General features: G+C 50.1%; 11 non-coding genes across 11 annotated transcripts; all 11 read right to left on the bottom strand.

Annotated features, from left to right (window-relative positions):
* Positions 1-1911: 1911 nt before the first annotated feature.
* Positions 1912-1983, bottom strand: TRNAG-UCC (transfer RNA glycine (anticodon UCC)). Its single transcript has one exon. It is a non-coding gene; the product is annotated as a tRNA-Gly (tRNA).
* Positions 1984-3168: 1185 nt separating this feature from the next.
* TRNAG-UCC (transfer RNA glycine (anticodon UCC)) lies at positions 3169-3240 on the bottom strand. The gene has a single exon. It is a non-coding gene; the product is annotated as a tRNA-Gly (tRNA).
* Positions 3241-6939: 3699 nt separating this feature from the next.
* Positions 6940-7011, bottom strand: TRNAG-UCC (transfer RNA glycine (anticodon UCC)). Its single transcript has one exon. It is a non-coding gene; the product is annotated as a tRNA-Gly (tRNA).
* A 1185-nt stretch (positions 7012-8196) lies between these two features.
* TRNAG-UCC (transfer RNA glycine (anticodon UCC)) lies at positions 8197-8268 on the bottom strand. Its single transcript has one exon. It is a non-coding gene; the product is annotated as a tRNA-Gly (tRNA).
* Positions 8269-9453: 1185 nt separating this feature from the next.
* On the bottom strand, positions 9454-9525 carry TRNAG-UCC (transfer RNA glycine (anticodon UCC)). Its single transcript has one exon. It is a non-coding gene; the product is annotated as a tRNA-Gly (tRNA).
* Positions 9526-10710: 1185 nt separating this feature from the next.
* TRNAG-UCC (transfer RNA glycine (anticodon UCC)) lies at positions 10711-10782 on the bottom strand. Its single transcript has one exon. It is a non-coding gene; the product is annotated as a tRNA-Gly (tRNA).
* A 6213-nt stretch (positions 10783-16995) lies between these two features.
* On the bottom strand, positions 16996-17067 carry TRNAG-UCC (transfer RNA glycine (anticodon UCC)). The gene has a single exon. It is a non-coding gene; the product is annotated as a tRNA-Gly (tRNA).
* Positions 17068-19509: 2442 nt separating this feature from the next.
* Positions 19510-19581, bottom strand: TRNAG-UCC (transfer RNA glycine (anticodon UCC)). Its single transcript has one exon. It is a non-coding gene; the product is annotated as a tRNA-Gly (tRNA).
* Positions 19582-20766: 1185 nt separating this feature from the next.
* TRNAG-UCC (transfer RNA glycine (anticodon UCC)) lies at positions 20767-20838 on the bottom strand. The gene has a single exon. It is a non-coding gene; the product is annotated as a tRNA-Gly (tRNA).
* Positions 20839-22023: 1185 nt separating this feature from the next.
* On the bottom strand, positions 22024-22095 carry TRNAG-UCC (transfer RNA glycine (anticodon UCC)). Its single transcript has one exon. It is a non-coding gene; the product is annotated as a tRNA-Gly (tRNA).
* A 3699-nt stretch (positions 22096-25794) lies between these two features.
* On the bottom strand, positions 25795-25866 carry TRNAG-UCC (transfer RNA glycine (anticodon UCC)). The gene has a single exon. It is a non-coding gene; the product is annotated as a tRNA-Gly (tRNA).
* Positions 25867-26424: the final 558 nt, after the last annotated feature.

Raw genomic sequence — 26424 nt, 5'->3', positions numbered from 1 at the left:
TGGCCTTTTGCAGACAGGCCTCATTTCTCTAGCTCACACCCTAACTGCCAACACCCCTTCCCCTTCTCTCTCTGTCTCTCTCTCTCTGTCTCTCTCTCTCATTCTCTCTCTCTCGCAAATAGATACTTTACTTCCCAGGTGCAACAAAACAAGCCTTCTCGAGCTGGCAGATATGGGAAGGAAGGAAGGAAGGGCCAGTTTGGAAACTCAACTAAATTACCATAAATCCCCTGCTAAGGGTTATGGGAGGGAGGAATGAAGGAACTTTGCTTCAGGGAAAGGGCTGCTGCTGCTTCAGCATGTGAGGAGCGCAGCCACACGTTTCACCTTCTTCAGTATGTTGGTTTACAGGATGAGAGAGATCCTGAAACCTCACTCTAATAGGCTGAGGTGCTGTGCTCGGTGGCCTGCTGGGACCAAGGCTCGTCAGGGCAAGGCGAATAGGCCTTTGTCAGGCCTTCGTCAGGGCTTTGTCGGGGAGGGGCCAGGAGCCCTGCTCGCTTCAATCCCCTCACCGATAGACAGTTGCAGAAACTAGGATGCAAGAACCTTTCCTGGATGGGGTTTTGATTTTCACGAAAAGTGTGTCAGCTTTGCTTTCAGCATGAGTCTGATTTCCAAAAAATGCATTTTGAACAATTTAAAGATTTGATCTGCGTTGGCCGGGAATAGAACCCGGGTCAACTGCTTGGAAGGCAGCTATGCTCACCACTATACCACCAACGCCTGCCTGTCTGGGCTATCTGATGGAGCGGCCCTTAGAAATAAGAATAAGTCATTGGCTGGGAATGAAAAAAGCTTGCGTTTGACGCAGAAGCAGTTCGCATCATGAGGTCTTGCCGGTCAGCCCAACATTTCCCCGGGACCCCTTAAAAAAGGAGCTTGGTTTTAAGTTTGGTTTGATTGAACAGTACATTTTGTTGGCTGGGCTGGGACCCTCTCCTATTTAGCGCAAGAGTGGAACGAGGCAGCAAGTTCAAGGAATGACATTGCATCCAGGCACTTACAGCTCTTTGTGCCCTAATGCCATGACACAAAAACATAATTTGAAAAAAGTTAGCAGAGGATGGTTTCGATCCATCGACCTCTGGGTTATGGGCCCAGCACGCTTCCGCTGCGCCACTCTGCTGGTTGGAGAACAAGAGCTTTTCTGGGCTTTTACAGCCTACAAACCGACAACCCTAGACCCAGTTTCGAGTGAAGCGGGCAGTAGGCCTTACAAAGCCAAACAACCTGCAACCACGCACTCCCATCCCATGGCCTTTTGCAGACAGGCCTCATTTCTCTAGCTCACACCCTAACTGCCAACACCCCTTCCCCTTCTCTCTCTGTCTCTCTCTCTCTGTCTCTCTCTCTCATTCTCTCTCTCTCGCAAATAGATACTTTACTTCCCAGGTGCAACAAAACAAGCCTTCTCGAGCTGGCAGATATGGGAAGGAAGGAAGGAAGGGCCAGTTTGGAAACTCAACTCAATTACCATAAATCCCCTGCTAAGGGTTATGGGAGGGAGGAATGAAGGAACTTTGCTTCAGGGAAAGGGCTGCTGCTGCTTCAGCATGTGAGGAGCGCAGCCACACGTTTCACCTTCTTCAGTATGTTGGTTTACAGGATGAGAGAGATCCTGAAACCTCACTCTAATAGGCTGAGGTGCTGTGCTCGGTGGCCTGCTGGGACCAAGGCCCGTCAGGGCAAGGCGAATAGGCCTTTGTCAGGCCTTCGTCAGGGCTTTGTCGGGGAGGGGCCAGGAGCCCTGCTCGCTTCAATCCCCTCACCGATAGACAGTTGCAGAAACTAGGATGCAAGAACCTTTCCTGGATGGGGTTTTGATTTTCACGAAAAGTGTGTCAGCTTTGCTTTCAGCATGAGTCTGATTTCCAAAAAATGCATTTTGAACAATTTAAAGATTTGATCTGCGTTGGCCGGGAATCGAACCCGGGTCAACTGCTTGGAAGGCAGCTATGCTCACCACTATACCACCAACGCCTGCCTGTCTGGGCTATCTGATGGAGCGCCCCTTAGAAATAAGAATAAGTCATTGGCTGGGAATGAAAAAAGCTTGCGTTTGACGCAGAAGCAGTTCGCATCATGAGGTCTTGCCGGTCAGCCCAACATTTCCCCGGGACCCCTTAAAAAAGGAGCTTGGTTTTAAGTTTGGTTTGATTGAACAGTGCATTTTGTTGGCTGGGCTGGGACCCTCTCCTATTTAGCGCAAGAGTGGAACGAGGCAGCAAGTTCAAGGAATGACATTGCATCCAGGCACTTACAGCTCTTTGTGCCCTAATGCCATGACACAAAAACATAATTTGAAAAAAGTTAGCAGAGGATGGTTTCGATCCATCGACCTCTGGGTTATGGGCCCAGCACGCTTCCGCTGCGCCACTCTGCTGGTTGGAGAACAAGAGCTTTTCTGGGCTTTTACAGCCTACAAACCGACAACCCTAGACCCAGTTTCGAGTGAAGCGGGCAGTAGGCCTTACAAAGCCAAACAACCTGCAACCACGCACTCCCATCCCATGGCCTTTTGCAGACAGGCCTCATTTCTCTAGCTCACACCCTAACTGCCAACACCCCTTCCCCTTCTCTCTCTGTCTCTCTCTCTCTGTCTCTCTCTCTCATTCTCTCTCTCTCGCAAATAGATACTTTACTTCCCAGGTGCAACAAAACAAGCCTTCTCGAGCTGGCAGATATGGGAAGGAAGGAAGGAAGGGCCAGTTTGGAAACTCAACTCAATTACCATAAATCCCCTGCTAAGGGTTATGGGAGGGAGGAATGAAGGAACTTTGCTTCAGGGAAAGGGCTGCTGCTGCTTCAGCATGTGAGGAGCGCAGCCACACGTTTCACCTTCTTCAGTATGTTGGTTTACAGGATGAGAGAGATCCTGAAACCTCACTCTAATAGGCTGAGGTGCTGTGCTCGGTGGCCTGCTGGGACCAAGGCCCGTCAGGGCAAGGCGAATAGGCCTTTGTCAGGCCTTCGTCAGGGCTTTGTCGGGGAGGGGCCAGGAGCCCTGCTCGCTTCAATCCCCTCACCGATAGACAGTTGCAGAAACTAGGATGCAAGAACCTTTCCTGGATGGGGTTTTGATTTTCACGAAAAGTGTGTCAGCTTTGCTTTCAGCATGAGTCTGATTTCCAAAAAATGCATTTTGAACAATTTAAAGATTTGATCTGCGTTGGCCGGGAATCGAACCCGGGTCAACTGCTTGGAAGGCAGCTATGCTCACCACTATACCACCAACGCCTGCCTGTCTGGGCTATCTGATGGAGCGGCCTTTAGAAATAAGAATAAGTCATTGGCTGGGAATGAAAAAAGCTTGCGTTTGACGCAGAAGCAGTTCGCATCATGAGGTCTTGCCGGTCAGCCCAACATTTCCCCGGGACCCCTTAAAAAAGGAGCTTGGTTTTAAGTTTGGTTTGATTGAACAGTGCATTTTGTTGGCTGGGCTGGGACCCTCTCCTATTTAGCGCAAGAGTGGAACGAGGCAGCAAGTTCAAGGAATGACATTGCATCCAGGCACTTACAGCTCTTTGTGCCCTAATGCCATGACACAAAAACATAATTTGAAAAAAGTTAGCAGAGGATGGTTTCGATCCATCGACCTCTGGGTTATGGGCCCAGCACCCTTCCGCTGCGCCACTCTGCTGGTTGGAGAACAAAAGCTTTTCTGGGCTTTTACAGCCTACAAACCGACAACCCTAGACCCAGTTTCGAGTGAAGCGGGCAGTAGGCCTTACAAAGCCAAACAACCTGCAACCACGCACTCCCATCCCATGGCCTTTTGCAGACAGGCCTCATTTCTCTAGCTCACACCCTAACTGCCAACACCCCTTCCCCTTCTCTCTCTGTCTCTCTCTCTCTGTCTCTCTCTCTCATTCTCTCTCTCTCGCAAATAGATACTTTACTTCCCAGGTGCAACAAAACAAGCCTTCTCGAGCTGGCAGATATGGGAAGGAAGGAAGGAAGGGCCAGTTTGGAAACTCAACTCAATTACCATAAATCCCCTGCTAAGGGTTATGGGAGGGAGGAATGAAGGAACTTTGCTTCAGGGAAAGGGCTGCTGCTGCTTCAGCATGTGAGGAGCGCAGCCACACGTTTCACCTTCTTCAGTATGTTGGTTTACAGGATGAGAGAGATCCTGAAACCTCACTCTAATAGGCTGAGGTGCTGTGCTCGGTGGCCTGCTGGGACCAAGGCCCGTCAGGGCAAGGCGAATAGGCCTTTGTCAGGCCTTCGTCAGGGCTTTGTCGGGGAGGGGCCAGGAGCCCTGCTCGCTTCAATCCCCTCACCGATAGACAGTTGCAGAAACTAGGATGCAAGAACCTTTCCTGGATGGGGTTTTGATTTTCACGAAAAGTGTGTCAGCTTTGCTTTCAGCATGAGTCTGATTTCCAAAAAATGCATTTTGAACAATTTAAAGATTTGATCTGCGTTGGCCGGGAATCGAACCCAGGTCAACTGCTTGGAAGGCAGCTATGCTCACCACTATACCACCAACGCCTGCCTGTCTGGGCTATCTGATGGAGCGGCCCTTAGAAATAAGAATAAGTCATTGGCTGGGAATGAAAAAAGCTTGCGTTTGACGCAGAAGCAGTTCGCATCATGAGGTCTTGCCGGTCAGCCCAACATTTCCCCGGGACCCCTTAAAAAAGGAGCTTGGTTTTAAGTTTGGTTTGATTGAACAGTACATTTTGTTGGCTGGGCTGGGACCCTCTCCTATTTAGCGCAAGAGTGGAACGAGGCAGCAAGTTCAAGGAATGACATTGCATCCAGGCACTTACAGCTCTTTGTGCCCTAATGCCATGACACAAAAACATAATTTGAAAAAAGTTAGCAGAGGATGGTTTCGATCCATCGACCTCTGGGTTATGGGCCCAGCACGCTTCCGCTGCGCCACTCTGCTGGTTGGAGAACAAGAGCTTTTCTGGGCTTTTACAGCCTACAAACCGACAACCCTAGACCCAGTTTCGAGTGAAGCGGGCAGTAGGCCTTACAAAGCCAAACAACCTGCAACCACGCACTCCCATCCCATGGCCTTTTGCAGACAGGCCTCATTTCTCTAGCTCACACCCTAACTGCCAACACCCCTTCCCCTTCTCTCTCTGTCTCTCTCTCTCTGTCTCTCTCTCTCATTCTCTCTCTCTCGCAAATAGATACTTTACTTCCCAGGTGCAACAAAACAAGCCTTCTCGAGCTGGCAGATATGGGAAGGAAGGAAGGAAGGGCCAGTTTGGAAACTCAACTCAATTACCATAAATCCCCTGCTAAGGGTTATGGGAGGGAGGAATGAAGGAACTTTGCTTCAGGGAAAGGGCTGCTGCTGCTTCAGCATGTGAGGAGCGCAGCCACACGTTTCACCTTCTTCAGTATGTTGGTTTACAGGATGAGAGAGATCCTGAAACCTCACTCTAATAGGCTGAGGTGCTGTGCTCGGTGGCCTGCTGGGACCAAGGCTCGTCAGGGCAAGGCGAATAGGCCTTTGTCAGGCCTTCGTCAGGGCTTTGTCGGGGAGGGGCCAGGAGCCCTGCTCGCTTCAATCCCCTCACCGATAGACAGTTGCAGAAACTAGGATGCAAGAACCTTTCCTGGATGGGGTTTTGATTTTCACGAAAAGTGTGTCAGCTTTGCTTTCAGCATGAGTCTGATTTCCAAAAAATGCATTTTGAACAATTTAAAGATTTGATCTGCGTTGGCCGGGAATAGAACCCGGGTCAACTGCTTGGAAGGCAGCTATGCTCACCACTATACCACCAACGCCTGCCTGTCTGGGCTATCTGATGGAGCGGCCCTTAGAAATAAGAATAAGTCATTGGCTGGGAATGAAAAAAGCTTGCGTTTGACGCAGAAGCAGTTCGCATCATGAGGTCTTGCCGGTCAGCCCAACATTTCCCCGGGACCCCTTAAAAAAGGAGCTTGGTTTTAAGTTTGGTTTGATTGAACAGTACATTTTGTTGGCTGGGCTGGGACCCTCTCCTATTTAGCGCAAGAGTGGAACGAGGCAGCAAGTTCAAGGAATGACATTGCATCCAGGCACTTACAGCTCTTTGTGCCCTAATGCCATGACACAAAAACATAATTTGAAAAAAGTTAGCAGAGGATGGTTTCGATCCATCGACCTCTGGGTTATGGGCCCAGCACGCTTCCGCTGCGCCACTCTGCTGGTTGGAGAACAAGAGCTTTTCTGGGCTTTTACAGCCTACAAACCGACAACCCTAGACCCAGTTTCGAGTGAAGCGGGCAGTAGGCCTTACAAAGCCAAACAACCTGCAACCACGCACTCCCATCCCATGGCCTTTTGCAGACAGGCCTCATTTCTCTAGCTCACACCCTAACTGCCAACACCCCTTCCCCTTCTCTCTCTGTCTCTCTCTCTCTGTCTCTCTCTCTCATTCTCTCTCTCTCGCAAATAGATACTTTACTTCCCAGGTGCAACAAAACAAGCCTTCTCGAGCTGGCAGATATGGGAAGGAAGGAAGGAAGGGCCAGTTTGGAAACTCAACTCAATTACCATAAATCCCCTGCTAAGGGTTATGGGAGGGAGGAATGAAGGAACTTTGCTTCAGGGAAAGGGCTGCTGCTGCTTCAGCATGTGAGGAGCGCAGCCACACGTTTCACCTTCTTCAGTATGTTGGTTTACAGGATGAGAGAGATCCTGAAACCTCACTCTAATAGGCTGAGGTGCTGTGCTCGGTGGCCTGCTGGGACCAAGGCCCGTCAGGGCAAGGCGAATAGGCCTTTGTCAGGCCTTCGTCAGGGCTTTGTCGGGGAGGGGCCAGGAGCCCTGCTCGCTTCAATCCCCTCACCGATAGACAGTTGCAGAAACTAGGATGCAAGAACCTTTCCTGGATGGGGTTTTGATTTTCACGAAAAGTGTGTCAGCTTTGCTTTCAGCATGAGTCTGATTTCCAAAAAATGCATTTTGAACAATTTAAAGATTTGATCTGCGTTGGCCGGGAATCGAACCCGGGTCAACTGCTTGGAAGGCAGCTATGCTCACCACTATACCACCAACGCCTGCCTGTCTGGGCTATCTGATGGAGCGCCCCTTAGAAATAAGAATAAGTCATTGGCTGGGAATGAAAAAAGCTTGCGTTTGACGCAGAAGCAGTTCGCATCATGAGGTCTTGCCGGTCAGCCCAACATTTCCCCGGGACCCCTTAAAAAAGGAGCTTGGTTTTAAGTTTGGTTTGATTGAACAGTGCATTTTGTTGGCTGGGCTGGGACCCTCTCCTATTTAGCGCAAGAGTGGAACGAGGCAGCAAGTTCAAGGAATGACATTGCATCCAGGCACTTACAGCTCTTTGTGCCCTAATGCCATGACACAAAAACATAATTTGAAAAAAGTTAGCAGAGGATGGTTTCGATCCATCGACCTCTGGGTTATGGGCCCAGCACGCTTCCGCTGCGCCACTCTGCTGGTTGGAGAACAAGAGCTTTTCTGGGCTTTTACAGCCTACAAACCGACAACCCTAGACCCAGTTTCGAGTGAAGCGGGCAGTAGGCCTTACAAAGCCAAACAACCTGCAACCACGCACTCCCATCCCATGGCCTTTTGCAGACAGGCCTCATTTCTCTAGCTCACACCCTAACTGCCAACACCCCTTCCCCTTCTCTCTCTGTCTCTCTCTCTCTGTCTCTCTCTCTCATTCTCTCTCTCTCGCAAATAGATACTTTACTTCCCAGGTGCAACAAAACAAGCCTTCTCGAGCTGGCAGATATGGGAAGGAAGGAAGGAAGGGCCAGTTTGGAAACTCAACTCAATTACCATAAATCCCCTGCTAAGGGTTATGGGAGGGAGGAATGAAGGAACTTTGCTTCAGGGAAAGGGCTGCTGCTGCTTCAGCATGTGAGGAGCGCAGCCACACGTTTCACCTTCTTCAGTATGTTGGTTTACAGGATGAGAGAGATCCTGAAACCTCACTCTAATAGGCTGAGGTGCTGTGCTCGGTGGCCTGCTGGGACCAAGGCCCGTCAGGGCAAGGCGAATAGGCCTTTGTCAGGCCTTCGTCAGGGCTTTGTCGGGGAGGGGCCAGGAGCCCTGCTCGCTTCAATCCCCTCACCGATAGACAGTTGCAGAAACTAGGATGCAAGAACCTTTCCTGGATGGGGTTTTGATTTTCACGAAAAGTGTGTCAGCTTTGCTTTCAGCATGAGTCTGATTTCCAAAAAATGCATTTTGAACAATTTAAAGATTTGATCTGCGTTGGCCGGGAATCGAACCCGGGTCAACTGCTTGGAAGGCAGCTATGCTCACCACTATACCACCAACGCCTGCCTGTCTGGGCTATCTGATGGAGCGGCCTTTAGAAATAAGAATAAGTCATTGGCTGGGAATGAAAAAAGCTTGCGTTTGACGCAGAAGCAGTTCGCATCATGAGGTCTTGCCGGTCAGCCCAACATTTCCCCGGGACCCCTTAAAAAAGGAGCTTGGTTTTAAGTTTGGTTTGATTGAACAGTGCATTTTGTTGGCTGGGCTGGGACCCTCTCCTATTTAGCGCAAGAGTGGAACGAGGCAGCAAGTTCAAGGAATGACATTGCATCCAGGCACTTACAGCTCTTTGTGCCCTAATGCCATGACACAAAAACATAATTTGAAAAAAGTTAGCAGAGGATGGTTTCGATCCATCGACCTCTGGGTTATGGGCCCAGCACGCTTCCGCTGCGCCACTCTGCTGGTTGGAGAACAAGAGCTTTTCTGGGCTTTTACAGCCTACAAACCGACAACCCTAGACCCAGTTTCGAGTGAAGCGGGCAGTAGGCCTTACAAAGCCAAACAACCTGCAACCACGCACTCCCATCCCATGGCCTTTTGCAGACAGGCCTCATTTCTCTAGCTCACACCCTAACTGCCAACACCCCTTCCCCTTCTCTCTCTGTCTCTCTCTCTCTGTCTCTCTCTCTCATTCTCTCTCTCTCGCAAATAGATACTTTACTTCCCAGGTGCAACAAAACAAGCCTTCTCGAGCTGGCAGATATGGGAAGGAAGGAAGGAAGGGCCAGTTTGGAAACTCAACTCAATTACCATAAATCCCCTGCTAAGGGTTATGGGAGGGAGGAATGAAGGAACTTTGCTTCAGGGAAAGGGCTGCTGCTGCTTCAGCATGTGAGGAGCGCAGCCACACGTTTCACCTTCTTCAGTATGTTGGTTTACAGGATGAGAGAGATCCTGAAACCTCACTCTAATAGGCTGAGGTGCTGTGCTCGGTGGCCTGCTGGGACCAAGGCCCGTCAGGGCAAGGCGAATAGGCCTTTGTCAGGCCTTCGTCAGGGCTTTGTCGGGGAGGGGCCAGGAGCCCTGCTCGCTTCAATCCCCTCACCGATAGACAGTTGCAGAAACTAGGATGCAAGAACCTTTCCTGGATGGGGTTTTGATTTTCACGAAAAGTGTGTCAGCTTTGCTTTCAGCATGAGTCTGATTTCCAAAAAATGCATTTTGAACAATTTAAAGATTTGATCTGCGTTGGCCGGGAATCGAACCCGGGTCAACTGCTTGGAAGGCAGCTATGCTCACCACTATACCACCAACGCCTGCCTGTCTGGGCTATCTGATGGAGCGCCCCTTAGAAATAAGAATAAGTCATTGGCTGGGAATGAAAAAAGCTTGCGTTTGACGCAGAAGCAGTTCGCATCATGAGGTCTTGCCGGTCAGCCCAACATTTCCCCGGGACCCCTTAAAAAAGGAGCTTGGTTTTAAGTTTGGTTTGATTGAACAGTGCATTTTGTTGGCTGGGCTGGGACCCTCTCCTATTTAGCGCAAGAGTGGAACGAGGCAGCAAGTTCAAGGAATGACATTGCATCCAGGCACTTACAGCTCTTTGTGCCCTAATGCCATGACACAAAAACATAATTTGAAAAAAGTTAGCAGAGGATGGTTTCGATCCATCGACCTCTGGGTTATGGGCCCAGCACGCTTCCGCTGCGCCACTCTGCTGGTTGGAGAACAAGAGCTTTTCTGGGCTTTTACAGCCTACAAACCGACAACCCTAGACCCAGTTTCGAGTGAAGCGGGCAGTAGGCCTTACAAAGCCAAACAACCTGCAACCACGCACTCCCATCCCATGGCCTTTTGCAGACAGGCCTCATTTCTCTAGCTCACACCCTAACTGCCAACACCCCTTCCCCTTCTCTCTCTGTCTCTCTCTCTCTGTCTCTCTCTCTCATTCTCTCTCTCTCGCAAATAGATACTTTACTTCCCAGGTGCAACAAAACAAGCCTTCTCGAGCTGGCAGATATGGGAAGGAAGGAAGGAAGGGCCAGTTTGGAAACTCAACTCAATTACCATAAATCCCCTGCTAAGGGTTATGGGAGGGAGGAATGAAGGAACTTTGCTTCAGGGAAAGGGCTGCTGCTGCTTCAGCATGTGAGGAGCGCAGCCACACGTTTCACCTTCTTCAGTATGTTGGTTTACAGGATGAGAGAGATCCTGAAACCTCACTCTAATAGGCTGAGGTGCTGTGCTCGGTGGCCTGCTGGGACCAAGGCCCGTCAGGGCAAGGCGAATAGGCCTTTGTCAGGCCTTCGTCAGGGCTTTGTCGGGGAGGGGCCAGGAGCCCTGCTCGCTTCAATCCCCTCACCGATAGACAGTTGCAGAAACTAGGATGCAAGAACCTTTCCTGGATGGGGTTTTGATTTTCACGAAAAGTGTGTCAGCTTTGCTTTCAGCATGAGTCTGATTTCCAAAAAATGCATTTTGAACAATTTAAAGATTTGATCTGCGTTGGCCGGGAATCGAACCCGGGTCAACTGCTTGGAAGGCAGCTATGCTCACCACTATACCACCAACGCCTGCCTGTCTGGGCTATCTGATGGAGCGGCCTTTAGAAATAAGAATAAGTCATTGGCTGGGAATGAAAAAAGCTTGCGTTTGACGCAGAAGCAGTTCGCATCATGAGGTCTTGCCGGTCAGCCCAACATTTCCCCGGGACCCCTTAAAAAAGGAGCTTGGTTTTAAGTTTGGTTTGATTGAACAGTGCATTTTGTTGGCTGGGCTGGGACCCTCTCCTATTTAGCGCAAGAGTGGAACGAGGCAGCAAGTTCAAGGAATGACATTGCATCCAGGCACTTACAGCTCTTTGTGCCCTAATGCCATGACACAAAAACATAATTTGAAAAAAGTTAGCAGAGGATGGTTTCGATCCATCGACCTCTGGGTTATGGGCCCAGCACCCTTCCGCTGCGCCACTCTGCTGGTTGGAGAACAAAAGCTTTTCTGGGCTTTTACAGCCTACAAACCGACAACCCTAGACCCATTTTCGAGTGAAGCGGGCAGTAGGCCTTACAAAGCCAAACAACCTGCAACCACGCACTCCCATCCCATGGCCTTTTGCAGACAGGCCTCATTTCTCTAGCTCACACCCTAACTGCCAACACCCCTTCCCCTTCTCTCTCTGTCTCTCTCTCTCTGTCTCTCTCTCTCATTCTCTCTCTCTCGCAAATAGATACTTTACTTCCCAGGTGCAACAAAACAAGCCTTCTCGAGCTGGCAGATATGGGAAGGAAGGAAGGAAGGGCCAGTTTGGAAACTCAACTCAATTACCATAAATCCCCTGCTAAGGGTTATGGGAGGGAGGAATGAAGGAACTTTGCTTCAGGGAAAGGGCTGCTGCTGCTTCAGCATGTGAGGAGCGCAGCCACACGTTTCACCTTCTTCAGTATGTTGGTTTACAGGATGAGAGAGATCCTGAAACCTCACTCTAATAGGCTGAGGTGCTGTGCTCGGTGGCCTGCTGGGACCAAGGCCCGTCAGGGCAAGGCGAATAGGCCTTTGTCAGGCCTTCGTCAGGGCTTTGTCGGGGAGGGGCCAGGAGCCCTGCTCGCTTCAATCCCCTCACCGATAGACAGTTGCAGAAACTAGGATGCAAGAACCTTTCCTGGATGGGGTTTTGATTTTCACGAAAAGTGTGTCAGCTTTGCTTTCAGCATGAGTCTGATTTCCAAAAAATGCATTTTGAACAATTTAAAGATTTGATCTGCGTTGGCCGGGAATCGAACCCAGGTCAACTGCTTGGAAGGCAGCTATGCTCACCACTATACCACCAACGCCTGCCTGTCTGGGCTACCTGATGGAGCGGCCCTTAGAAATAAGAATAAGTCATTGGCTGGGAATGAAAAAAGCTTGCGTTTGACGCAGAAGCAGTTCGCATCATGAGGTCTTGCCGGTCAGCCCAACATTTCCCCGGGACCCCTTAAAAAAGGAGCTTGGTTTTAAGTTTGGTTTGATTGAACAGTACATTTTGTTGGCTGGGCTGGGACCCTCTCCTATTTAGCGCAAGAGTGGAACGAGGCAGCAAGTTCAAGGAATGACATTGCATCCAGGCACTTACAGCTCTTTGTGCCCTAATGCCATGACACAAAAACATAATTTGAAAAAAGTTAGCAGAGGATGGTTTCGATCCATCGACCTCTGGGTTATGGGCCCAGCACGCTTCCGCTGCGCCACTCTGCTGGTTGGAGAACAAGAGCTTTTCTGGGCTTTTACAGCCTACAAACCGACAACCCTAGACCCAGTTTCGAGTGAAGCGGGCAGTAGGCCTTACAAAGCCAAACAACCTGCAACCACGCACTCCCATCCCATGGCCTTTTGCAGACAGGCCTCATTTCTCTAGCTCACACCCTAACTGCCAACACCCCTTCCCCTTCTCTCTCTGTCTCTCTCTCTCTGTCTCTCTCTCTCATTCTCTCTCTCTCGCAAATAGATACTTTACTTCCCAGGTGCAACAAAACAAGCCTTCTCGAGCTGGCAGATATGGGAAGGAAGGAAGGAAGGGCCAGTTTGGAAACTCAACTCAATTACCATAAATCCCCTGCTAAGGGTTATGGGAGGGAGGAATGAAGGAACTTTGCTTCAGGGAAAGGGCTGCTGCTGCTTCAGCATGTGAGGAGCGCAGCCACACGTTTCACCTTCTTCAGTATGTTGGTTTACAGGATGAGAGAGATCCTGAAACCTCACTCTAATAGGCTGAGGTGCTGTGCTCGGTGGCCTGCTGGGACCAAGGCTCGTCAGGGCAAGGCGAATAGGCCTTTGTCAGGCCTTCGTCAGGGCTTTGTCGGGGAGGGGCCAGGAGCCCTGCTCGCTTCAATCCCCTCACCGATAGACAGTTGCAGAAACTAGGATGCAAGAACCTTTCCTGGATGGGGTTTTGATTTTCACGAAAAGTGTGTCAGCTTTGCTTTCAGCATGAGTCTGATTTCCAAAAAATGCATTTTGAACAATTTAAAGATTTGATCTGCGTTGGCCGGGAATAGAACCCGGGTCAACTGCTTGGAAGGCAGCTATGCTCACCACTATACCACCAACGCCTGCCTGTCTGGGCTATCTGATGGAGCGGCCCTTAGAAATAAGAATAAGTCATTGGCTGGGAATGAAAAAAGCTTGCGTTTGACGCAGAAGCAGTTCGCATCATGAGGTCTTGCCGGTCAGCCCAACATTTCCCCGGGACCCCTTAAAAAAGGAGCTTGGTTTTAAGTTTGGTTTGATTGAACAGTACATTTTGTTGGCTGGGCTGGGACCCTCTCCTATTTAGCGCAAGAGTGGAACGAGGCAGCAAGTTCAAGGAATGACATTGCATCCAGGCACTTACAGCTCTTTGTGCCCTAATGCCATGACACAAAAACATAATTTGAAAAAAGTTAGCAGAGGATGGTTTCGATCCATCGACCTCTGGGTTATGGGCCCAGCACGCTTCCGCTGCGCCACTCTGCTGGTTGGAGAACAAGAGCTTTTCTGGGCTTTTACAGCCTACAAACCGACAACCCTAGACCCAGTTTCGAGTGAAGCGGGCAGTAGGCCTTACAAAGCCAAACAACCTGCAACCACGCACTCCCATCCCATGGCCTTTTGCAGACAGGCCTCATTTCTCTAGCTCACACCCTAACTGCCAACACCCCTTCCCCTTCTCTCTCTGTCTCTCTCTCTCTGTCTCTCTCTCTCATTCTCTCTCTCTCGCAAATAGATACTTTACTTCCCAGGTGCAACAAAACAAGCCTTCTCGAGCTGGCAGATATGGGAAGGAAGGAAGGAAGGGCCAGTTTGGAAACTCAACTCAATTACCATAAATCCCCTGCTAAGGGTTATGGGAGGGAGGAATGAAGGAACTTTGCTTCAGGGAAAGGGCTGCTGCTGCTTCAGCATGTGAGGAGCGCAGCCACACGTTTCACCTTCTTCAGTATGTTGGTTTACAGGATGAGAGAGATCCTGAAACCTCACTCTAATAGGCTGAGGTGCTGTGCTCGGTGGCCTGCTGGGACCAAGGCCCGTCAGGGCAAGGCGAATAGGCCTTTGTCAGGCCTTCGTCAGGGCTTTGTCGGGGAGGGGCCAGGAGCCCTGCTCGCTTCAATCCCCTCACCGATAGACAGTTGCAGAAACTAGGATGCAAGAACCTTTCCTGGATGGGGTTTTGATTTTCACGAAAAGTGTGTCAGCTTTGCTTTCAGCATGAGTCTGATTTCCAAAAAATGCATTTTGAACAATTTAAAGATTTGATCTGCGTTGGCCGGGAATCGAACCCGGGTCAACTGCTTGGAAGGCAGCTATGCTCACCACTATACCACCAACCCCTGCCTGTCTGGGCTATCTGATGGAGCGCCCCTTAGAAATAAGAATAAGTCATTGGCTGGGAATGAAAAAAGCTTGCGTTTGACGCAGAAGCAGTTCGCATCATGAGGTCTTGCCGGTCAGCCCAACATTTCCCCGGGACCCCTTAAAAAAGGAGCTTGGTTTTAAGTTTGGTTTGATTGAACAGTGCATTTTGTTGGCTGGGCTGGGACCCTCTCCTATTTAGCGCAAGAGTGGAACGAGGCAGCAAGTTCAAGGAATGACATTGCATCCAGGCACTTACAGCTCTTTGTGCCCTAATGCCATGACACAAAAACATAATTTGAAAAAAGTTAGCAGAGGATGGTTTCGATCCATCGACCTCTGGGTTATGGGCCCAGCACGCTTCCGCTGCGCCACTCTGCTGGTTGGAGAACAAGAGCTTTTCTGGGCTTTTACAGCCTACAAACCGACAACCCTAGACCCAGTTTCGAGTGAAGCGGGCAGTAGGCCTTACAAAGCCAAACAACCTGCAACCACGCACTCCCATCCCATGGCCTTTTGCAGACAGGCCTCATTTCTCTAGCTCACACCCTAACTGCCAACACCCCTTCCCCTTCTCTCTCTGTCTCTCTCTCTCTGTCTCTCTCTCTCATTCTCTCTCTCTCGCAAATAGATACTTTACTTCCCAGGTGCAACAAAACAAGCCTTCTCGAGCTGGCAGATATGGGAAGGAAGGAAGGAAGGGCCAGTTTGGAAACTCAACTCAATTACCATAAATCCCCTGCTAAGGGTTATGGGAGGGAGGAATGAAGGAACTTTGCTTCAGGGAAAGGGCTGCTGCTGCTTCAGCATGTGAGGAGCGCAGCCACACGTTTCACCTTCTTCAGTATGTTGGTTTACAGGATGAGAGAGATCCTGAAACCTCACTCTAATAGGCTGAGGTGCTGTGCTCGGTGGCCTGCTGGGACCAAGGCTCGTCAGGGCAAGGCGAATAGGCCTTTGTCAGGCCTTCGTCAGGGCTTTGTCGGGGAGGGGCCAGGAGCCCTGCTCGCTTCAATCCCCTCACCGATAGACAGTTGCAGAAACTAGGATGCAAGAACCTTTCCTGGATGGGGTTTTGATTTTCACGAAAAGTGTGTCAGCTTTGCTTTCAGCATGAGTCTGATTTCCAAAAAATGCATTTTGAACAATTTAAAGATTTGATCTGCGTTGGCCGGGAATAGAACCCGGGTCAACTGCTTGGAAGGCAGCTATGCTCACCACTATACCACCAACGCCTGCCTGTCTGGGCTATCTGATGGAGCGGCCCTTAGAAATAAGAATAAGTCATTGGCTGGGAATGAAAAAAGCTTGCGTTTGACGCAGAAGCAGTTCGCATCATGAGGTCTTGCCGGTCAGCCCAACATTTCCCCGGGACCCCTTAAAAAAGGAGCTTGGTTTTAAGTTTGGTTTGATTGAACAGTACATTTTGTTGGCTGGGCTGGGACCCTCTCCTATTTAGCGCAAGAGTGGAACGAGGCAGCAAGTTCAAGGAATGACATTGCATCCAGGCACTTACAGCTCTTTGTGCCCTAATGCCATGACACAAAAACATAATTTGAAAAAAGTTAGCAGAGGATGGTTTCGATCCATCGACCTCTGGGTTATGGGCCCAGCACGCTTCCGCTGCGCCACTCTGCTGGTTGGAGAACAAGAGCTTTTCTGGGCTTTTACAGCCTACAAACCGACAACCCTAGACCCAGTTTCGAGTGAAGCGGGCAGTAGGCCTTACAAAGCCAAACAACCTGCAACCACGCACTCCCATCCCATGGCCTTTTGCAGACAGGCCTCATTTCTCTAGCTCACACCCTAACTGCCAACACCCCTTCCCCTTCTCTCTCTGTCTCTCTCTCTCTGTCTCTCTCTCTCATTCTCTCTCTCTCGCAAATAGATACTTTACTTCCCAGGTGCAACAAAACAAGCCTTCTCGAGCTGGCAGATATGGGAAGGAAGGAAGGAAGGGCCAGTTTGGAAACTCAACTCAATTACCATAAATCCCCTGCTAAGGGTTATGGGAGGGAGGAATGAAGGAACTTTGCTTCAGGGAAAGGGCTGCTGCTGCTTCAGCATGTGAGGAGCGCAGCCACACGTTTCACCTTCTTCAGTATGTTGGTTTACAGGATGAGAGAGATCCTGAAACCTCACTCTAATAGGCTGAGGTGCTGTGCTCGGTGGCCTGCTGGGACCAAGGCCCGTCAGGGCAAGGCGAATAGGCCTTTGTCAGGCCTTCGTCAGGGCTTTGTCGGGGAGGGGCCAGGAGCCCTGCTCGCTTCAATCCCCTCACCGATAGACAGTTGCAGAAACTAGGATGCAAGAACCTTTCCTGGATGGGGTTTTGATTTTCACGAAAAGTGTGTCAGCTTTGCTTTCAGCATGAGTCTGATTTCCAAAAAATGCATTTTGAACAATTTAAAGATTTGATCTGCGTTGGCCGGGAATCGAACCCGGGTCAACTGCTTGGAAGGCAGCTATGCTCACCACTATACCACCAACGCCTGCCTGTCTGGGCTATCTGATGGAGCGCCCCTTAGAAATAAGAATAAGTCATTGGCTGGGAATGAAAAAAGCTTGCGTTTGACGCAGAAGCAGTTCGCATCATGAGGTCTTGCCGGTCAGCCCAACATTTCCCCGGGACCCCTTAAAAAAGGAGCTTGGTTTTAAGTTTGGTTTGATTGAACAGTACATTTTGTTGGCTGGGCTGGGACCCTCTCCTATTTAGCGCAAGAGTGGAACGAGGCAGCAAGTTCAAGGAATGACATTGCATCCAGGCACTTACAGCTCTTTGTGCCCTAATGCCATGACACAAAAACATAATTTGAAAAAAGTTAGCAGAGGATGGTTTCGATCCATCGACCTCTGGGTTATGGGCCCAGCACGCTTCCGCTGCGCCACTCTGCTGGTTGGAGAACAAGAGCTTTTCTGGGCTTTTACAGCCTACAAACCGACAACCCTAGACCCAGTTTCGAGTGAAGCGGGCAGTAGGCCTTACAAAGCCAAACAACCTGCAACCACGCACTCCCATCCCATGGCCTTTTGCAGACAGGCCTCATTTCTCTAGCTCACACCCTAACTGCCAACACCCCTTCCCCTTCTCTCTCTGTCTCTCTCTCTCTGTCTCTCTCTCTCATTCTCTCTCTCTCGCAAATAGATACTTTACTTCCCAGGTGCAACAAAACAAGCCTTCTCGAGCTGGCAGATATGGGAAGGAAGGAAGGAAGGGCCAGTTTGGAAACTCAACTCAATTACCATAAATCCCCTGCTAAGGGTTATGGGAGGGAGGAATGAAGGAACTTTGCTTCAGGGAAAGGGCTGGTGCTGCTTCAGCATGTGAGGAGCGCAGCCACACGTTTCACCTTCTTCAGTATGTTGGTTTACAGGATGAGAGAGATCCTGAAACCTCACTCTAATAGGCTGAGGTGCTGTGCTCGGTGGCCTGCTGGGACCAAGGCTCGTCAGGGCAAGGCGAATAGGCCTTTGTCAGGCCTTCGTCAGGGCTTTGTCGGGGAGGGGCCAGGAGCCCTGCTCGCTTCAATCCCCTCACCGATAGACAGTTGCAGAAACTAGGATGCAAGAACCTTTCCTGGATGGGGTTTTGATTTTCACGAAAAGTGTGTCAGCTTTGCTTTCAGCATGAGTCTGATTTCCAAAAAATGCATTTTGAACAATTTAAAGATTTGATCTGCGTTGGCCGGGAATAGAACCCGGGTCAACTGCTTGGAAGGCAGCTATGCTCACCACTATACCACCAACGCCTGCCTGTCTGGGCTATCTGATGGAGCGGCCCTTAGAAATAAGAATAAGTCATTGGCTGGGAATGAAAAAAGCTTGCGTTTGACGCAGAAGCAGTTCGCATCATGAGGTCTTGCCGGTCAGCCCAACATTTCCCCGGGACCCCTTAAAAAAGGAGCTTGGTTTTAAGTTTGGTTTGATTGAACAGTACATTTTGTTGGCTGGGCTGGGACCCTCTCCTATTTAGCGCAAGAGTGGAACGAGGCAGCAAGTTCAAGGAATGACATTGCATCCAGGCACTTACAGCTCTTTGTGCCCTAATGCCATGACACAAAAACATAATTTGAAAAAAGTTAGCAGAGGATGGTTTCGATCCATCGACCTCTGGGTTATGGGCCCAGCACGCTTCCGCTGCGCCACTCTGCTGGTTGGAGAACAAGAGCTTTTCTGGGCTTTTACAGCCTACAAACCGACAACCCTAGACCCAGTTTCGAGTGAAGCGGGCAGTAGGCCTTACAAAGCCAAACAACCTGCAACCACGCACTCCCATCCCATGGCCTTTTGCAGACAGGCCTCATTTCTCTAGCTCACACCCTAACTGCCAACACCCCTTCCCCTTCTCTCTCTGTCTCTCTCTCTCTGTCTCTCTCTCTCATTCTCTCTCTCTCGCAAATAGATACTTTACTTCCCAGGTGCAACAAAACAAGCCTTCTCGAGCTGGCAGATATGGGAAGGAAGGAAGGAAGGGCCAGTTTGGAAACTCAACTCAATTACCATAAATCCCCTGCTAAGGGTTATGGGAGGGAGGAATGAAGGAACTTTGCTTCAGGGAAAGGGCTGCTGCTGCTTCAGCATGTGAGGAGCGCAGCCACACGTTTCACCTTCTTCAGTATGTTGGTTTACAGGATGAGAGAGATCCTGAAACCTCACTCTAATAGGCTGAGGTGCTGTGCTCGGTGGCCTGCTGGGACCAAGGCCCGTCAGGGCAAGGCGAATAGGCCTTTGTCAGGCCTTCGTCAGGGCTTTGTCGGGGAGGGGCCAGGAGCCCTGCTCGCTTCAATCCCCTCACCGATAGACAGTTGCAGAAACTAGGATGCAAGAACCTTTCCTGGATGGGGTTTTGATTTTCACGAAAAGTGTGTCAGCTTTGCTTTCAGCATGAGTCTGATTTCCAAAAAATGCATTTTGAACAATTTAAAGATTTGATCTGCGTTGGCCGGGAATCGAACCCGGGTCAACTGCTTGGAAGGCAGCTATGCTCACCACTATACCACCAACGCCTGCCTGTCTGGGCTATCTGATGGAGCGCCCCTTAGAAATAAGAATAAGTCATTGGCTGGGAATGAAAAAAGCTTGCGTTTGACGCAGAAGCAGTTCGCATCATGAGGTCTTGCCGGTCAGCCCAACATTTCCCCGGGACCCCTTAAAAAAGGAGCTTGGTTTTAAGTTTGGTTTGATTGAACAGTGCATTTTGTTGGCTGGGCTGGGACCCTCTCCTATTTAGCGCAAGAGTGGAACGAGGCAGCAAGTTCAAGGAATGACATTGCATCCAGGCACTTACAGCTCTTTGTGCCCTAATGCCATGACACAAAAACATAATTTGAAAAAAGTTAGCAGAGGATGGTTTCGATCCATCGACCTCTGGGTTATGGGCCCAGCACGCTTCCGCTGCGCCACTCTGCTGGTTGGAGAACAAAAGCTTTTCTGGGCTTTTACAGCCTACAAACCGACAACCCTAGACCCATTTTCGAGTGAAGCGGGCAGTAGGCCTTACAAAGCCAAACAACCTGCAACCACGCACTCCCATCCCATGGCCTTTTGCAGACAGGCCTCATTTCTCTAGCTCACACCCTAACTGCCAACACCCCTTCCCCTTCTCTCTCTGTCTCTCTCTCTCTGTCTCTCTCTCTCATTCTCTCTCTCTCGCAAATAGATACTTTACTTCCCAGGTGCAACAAAACAAGCCTTCTCGAGCTGGCAGATATGGGAAGGAAGGAAGGAAGGGCCAGTTTGGAAACTCAACTCAATTACCATAAATCCCCTGCTAAGGGTTATGGGAGGGAGGAATGAAGGAACTTTGCTTCAGGGAAAGGGCTGCTGCTGCTTCAGCATGTGAGGAGCGCAGCCACACGTTTCACCTTCTTCAGTATGTTGGTTTACAGGATGAGAGAGATCCTGAAACCTCACTCTAATAGGCTGAGGTGCTGTGCTCGGTGGCCTGCTGGGACCAAGGCCCGTCAGGGCAAGGCGAATAGGCCTTTGTCAGGCCTTCGTCAGGGCTTTGTCGGGGAGGGGCCAGGAGCCCTGCTCGCTTCAATCCCCTCACCGATAGACAGTTGCAGAAACTAGGATGCAAGAACCTTTCCTGGATGGGGTTTTGATTTTCACGAAAAGTGTGTCAGCTTTGCTTTCAGCATGAGTCTGATTTCCAAAAAATGCATTTTGAACAATTTAAAGATTTGATCTGCGTTGGCCGGGAATCGAACCCGGGTCAACTGCTTGGAAGGCAGCTATGCTCACCACTATACCACCAACGCCTGCCTGTCTGGGCTATCTGATGGAGCGGCCCTTAGAAATAAGAATAAGTCATTGGCTGGGAATGAAAAAAGCTTGCGTTTGACGCAGAAGCAGTTCGCATCATGAGGTCTTGCCGGTCAGCCCAACATTTCCCCGGGACCCCTTAAAAAAGGAGCTTGGTTTTAAGTTTGGTTTGATTGAACAGTACATTTTGTTGGCTGGGCTGGGACCCTCTCCTATTTAGCGCAAGAGTGGAACGAGGCAGCAAGTTCAAGGAATGACATTGCATCCAGGCACTTACAGCTCTTTGTGCCCTAATGCCATGACACAAAAACATAATTTGAAAAAAGTTAGCAGAGGATGGTTTCGATCCATCGACCTCTGGGTTATGGGCCCAGCACGCTTCCGCTGCGCCACTCTGCTGGTTGGAGAACAAGAGCTTTTCTGGGCTTTTACAGCCTACAAACCGACAACCCTAGACCCAGTTTCGAGTGAAGCGGGCAGTAGGCCTTACAAAGCCAAACAACCTGCAACCACGCACTCCCATCCCATGGCCTTTTGCAGACAGGCCTCATTTCTCTAGCTCACACCCTAACTGCCAACACCCCTTCCCCTTCTCTCTCTGTCTCTCTCTCTCTGTCTCTCTCTCTCATTCTCTCTCTCTCGCAAATAGATACTTTACTTCCCAGGTGCAACAAAACAAGCCTTCTCGAGCTGGCAGATATGGGAAGGAAGGAAGGAAGGGCCAGTTTGGAAACTCAACTCAATTACCATAAATTCCCTGCTAAGGGTTATGGGAGGGAGGAATGAAGGAACTTTGCTTCAGGGAAAGGGCTGCTGCTGCTTCAGCATGTGAGGAGCGCAGCCACACGTTTCACCTTCTTCAGTATGTTGGTTTACAGGATGAGAGAGATCCTGAAACCTCACTCTAATAGGCTGAGGTGCTGTGCTCGGTGGCCTGCTGGGACCAAGGCCCGTCAGGGCAAGGCGAATAGGCCTTTGTCAGGCCTTCGTCAGGGCTTTGTCGGGGAGGGGCCAGGAGCCCTGCTCGCTTCAATCCCCTCACCGATAGACAGTTGCAGAAACTAGGATGCAAGAACCTTTCCTGGATGGGGTTTTGATTTTCACGAAAAGTGTGTCAGCTTTGCTTTCAGCATGAGTCTGATTTCCAAAAAATGCATTTTGAACAATTTAAAGATTTGATCTGCGTTGGCCGGGAATCGAACCCGGGTCAACTGCTTGGAAGGCAGCTATGCTCACCACTATACCACCAACGCCTGCCTGTCTGGGCTATCTGATGGAGCGGCCCTTAGAAATAAGAATAAGTCATTGGCTGGGAATGAAAAAAGCTTGCGTTTGACGCAGAAGCAGTTCGCATCATGAGGTCTTGCCGGTCAGCCCAACATTTCCCCGGGACCCCTTAAAAAAGGAGCTTGGTTTTAAGTTTGGTTTGATTGAACAGTACATTTTGTTGGCTGGGCTGGGACCCTCTCCTATTTAGCGCAAGAGTGGAACGAGGCAGCAAGTTCAAGGAATGACATTGCATCCAGGCACTTACAGCTCTTTGTGCCCTAATGCCATGACACAAAAACATAATTTGAAAAAAGTTAGCAGAGGATGGTTTCGATCCATCGACCTCTGGGTTATGGGCCCAGCACGCTTCCGCTGCGCCACTCTGCTGGTTGGAGAACAAGAGCTTTTCTGGGCTTTTACAGCCTACAAACCGACAACCCTAGACCCAGTTTCGAGTGAAGCGGGCAGTAGGCCTTACAAAGCCAAACAACCTGCAACCACGCACTCCCATCCCATGGCCTTTTGCAGACAGGCCTCATTTCTCTAGCTCACACCCTAACTGCCAACACCCCTTCCCCTTCTCTCTCTGTCTCTCTCTCTCTGTCTCTCTCTCTCATTCTCTCTCTCTCGCAAATAGATACTTTACTTCCCAGGTGCAACAAAACAAGCCTTCTCGAGCTGGCAGATATGGGAAGGAAGGAAGGAAGGGCCAGTTTGGAAACTCAACTCAATTACCATAAATCCCCTGCTAAGGGTTATGGGAGGGAGGAATGAAGGAACTTTGCTTCAGGGAAAGGGCTGCTGCTGCTTCAGCATGTGAGGAGCGCAGCCACACGTTTCACCTTCTTCAGTATGTTGGTTTACAGGATGAGAGAGATCCTGAAACCTCACTCTAATAGGCTGAGGTGCTGTGCTCGGTGGCCTGCTGGGACCAAGGCCCGTCAGGGCAAGGCGAATAGGCCTTTGTCAGGCCTTCGTCAGGGCTTTGTCGGGGAGGGGCCAGGAGCCCTGCTCGCTTCAATCCCCTCACCGATAGACAGTTGCAGAAACTAGGATGCAAGAACCTTTCCTGGATGGGGTTTTGATTTTCACGAAAAGTGTGTCAGCTTTGCTTTCAGCATGAGTCTGATTTCCAAAAAATGCATTTTGAACAATTTAAAGATTTGATCTGCGTTGGCCGGGAATCGAACCCGGGTCAACTGCTTGGAAGGCAGCTATGCTCACCACTATACCACCAACGGCTGCCTGTCTGGGCTATCTGATGGAGCGGCCTTTAGAAATAAGAATAAGTCATTGGCTGGGAATGAAAAAAGCTTGCGTTTGACGCAGAAGCAGTTCGCATCATGAGGTCTTGCCGGTCAGCCCAACATTTCCCCGGGACCCCTTAAAAAAGGAGCTTGGTTTTAAGTTTGGTTTGATTGAACAGTGCATTTTGTTGGCTGGGCTGGGACCCTCTCCTATTTAGCGCAAGAGTGGAACGAGGCAGCAAGTTCAAGGAATGACATTGCATCCAGGCACTTACAGCTCTTTGTGCCCTAATGCCATGACACAAAAACATAATTTGAAAAAAGTTAGCAGAGGATGGTTTCGATCCATCGACCTCTGGGTTATGGGCCCAGCACCCTTCCGCTGCGCCACTCTGCTGGTTGGAGAACAAAAGCTTTTCTGGGCTTTTACAGCCTACAAACCGACAACCCTAGACCCATTTTCGAGTGAAGCGGGCAGTAGGCCTTACAAAGCCAAACAACCTGCAACCACGCACTCCCATCCCATGGCCTTTTGCAGACAGGCCTCATTTCTCTAGCTCACACCCTAACTGCCAACACCCCTTCCCCTTCTCTCTCTGTCTCTCTCTCTCTGTCTCTCTCTCTCATTCTCTCTCTCTCGCAAATAGATACTTTACTTCCCAGGTGCAACAAAACAAGCCTTCTCGAGCTGGCAGATATGGGAAGGAAGGAAGGAAGGGCCAGTTTGGAAACTCAACTCAATTACCATAAATCCCCTGCTAAGGGTTATGGGAGGGAGGAATGAAGGAACTTTGCTTCAGGGAAAGGGCTGCTGCTGCTTCAGCATGTGAGGAGCGCAGCCACACGTTTCACCTTCTTCAGTATGTTGGTTTACAGGATGAGAGAGATCCTGAAACCTCACTCTAATAGGCTGAGGTGCTGTGCTCGGTGGCCTGCTGGGACCAAGGCCCGTCAGGGCAAGGCGAATAGGCCTTTGTCAGGCCTTCGTCAGGGCTTTGTCGGGGAGGGGCCAGGAGCCCTGCTCGCTTCAATCCCCTCACCGATAGACAGTTGCAGAAACTAGGATGCAAGAACCTTTCCTGGATGGGGTTTTGATTTTCACGAAAAGTGTGTCAGCTTTGCTTTCAGCATGAGTCTGATTTCCAAAAAATGCATTTTGAACAATTTAAAGATTTGATCTGCGTTGGCCGGGAATCAAACCCGGGTCAACTGCTTGGAAGGCAGCTATGCTCACCACTATACCACCAACGCCTGCCTGTCTGGGCTATCTGATGGAGCGGCCCTTAGAAATAAGAATAAGTCATTGGCTGGGAATGAAAAAAGCTTGCGTTTGACGCAGAAGCAGTTCGCATCATGAGGTCTTGCCGGTCAGCCCAACATTTCCCCGGGACCCCTTAAAAAAGGAGCTTGGTTTTAAGTTTGGTTTGATTGAACAGTACATTTTGTTGGCTGGGCTGGGACCCTCTCCTATTTAGCGCAAGAGTGGAACGAGGCAGCAAGTTCAAGGAATGACATTGCATCCAGGCACTTACAGCTCTTTGTGCCCTAATGCCATGACACAAAAACATAATTTGAAAAAAGTTAGCAGAGGATGGTTTCGATCCATCGACCTCTGGGTTATGGGCCCAGCACGCTTCCGCTGCGCCACTCTGCTGGTTGGAGAACAAGAGCTTTTCTGGGCTTTTACAGCCTACAAACCGACAACCCTAGACCCAGTTTCGAGTGAAGCGGGCAGTAGGCCTTACAAAGCCAAACAACCTGCAACCACGCACTCCCATCCCATGGCCTTTTGCAGACAGGCCTCATTTCTCTAGCTCACACCCTAACTGCCAACACCCCTTCCCCTTCTCTCTCTGTCTCTCTCTCTCTGTCTCTCTCTCTCATTCTCTCTCTCTCGCAAATAGATACTTTACTTCCCAGGTGCAACAAAACAAGCCTTCTCGAGCTGGCAGATATGGGAAGGAAGGAAGGAAGGGCCAGTTTGGAAACTCAACTCAATTACCATAAATCCCCTGCTAAGGGTTATGGGAGGGAGGAATGAAGGAACTTTGCTTCAGGGAAAGGGCTGCTGCTGCTTCAGCATGTGAGGAGCGCAGCCACACGTTTCACCTTCTTCAGTATGTTGGTTTACAGGATGAGAGAGATCCTGAAACCTCACTCTAATAGGCTGAGGTGCTGTGCTCGGTGGCCTGCTGGGACCAAGGCCCGTCAGGGCAAGGCGAATAGGCCTTTGTCAGGCCTTCGTCAGGGCTTTGTCGGGGAGGGGCCAGGAGCCCTGCTCGCTTCAATCCCCTCACCGATAGACAGTTGCAGAAACTAGGATGCAAGAACCTTTCCTGGATGGGGTTTTGATTTTCACGAAAAGTGTGTCAGCTTTGCTTTCAGCATGAGTCTGATTTCCAAAAAATGCATTTTGAACAATTTAAAGATTTGATCTGCGTTGGCCGGGAATCGAACCCGGGTCAACTGCTTGGAAGGCAGCTATGCTCACCACTATACCACCAACGCCTGCCTGTCTGGGCTATCTGATGGAGCGGCCCTTAGAAATAAGAATAAGTCATTGGCTGGGAATGAAAAAAGCTTGCGTTTGACGCAGAAGCAGTTCGCATCATGAGGTCTTGCCGGTCAGCCCAACATTTCCCCGGGACCCCTTAAAAAAGGAGCTTGGTTTTAAGTTTGGTTTGATTGAACAGTGCATTTTGTTGGCTGGGCTGGGACCCTCTCCTATTTAGCGCAAGAGTGGAACGAGGCAGCAAGTTCAAGGAATGACATTGCATCCAGGCACTTACAGCTCTTTGTGCCCTAATGCCATGACACAAAAACATAATTTGAAAAAAGTTAGCAGAGGATGGTTTCGATCCATCGACCTCTGGGTTATGGGCCCAGCACACTTCCGCTGCGCCACTCTGCTGGTTGGAGAACAAAAGCTTTTCTGGGCTTTTACAGCCTACAAACCGACAACCCTAGACCCATTTTCGAGTGAAGCGGGCAGTAGGCCTTACAAAGCCAAACAACCTGCAACCACGCACTCCCATCCCATGGCCTTTTGCAGACAGGCCTCATTTC

The sequence above is a fragment of the Ambystoma mexicanum genome, chromosome 6q, assembly GCF_040938575.1.
Source record: "Ambystoma mexicanum isolate Mex_15411 chromosome 6q, UKY_AmexF1_1, whole genome shotgun sequence".
Lineage (NCBI taxonomy): Eukaryota > Metazoa > Chordata > Amphibia > Caudata > Ambystomatidae > Ambystoma > Ambystoma mexicanum.
This window is presented reverse-complemented; position numbering and strand designations above follow the sequence as displayed.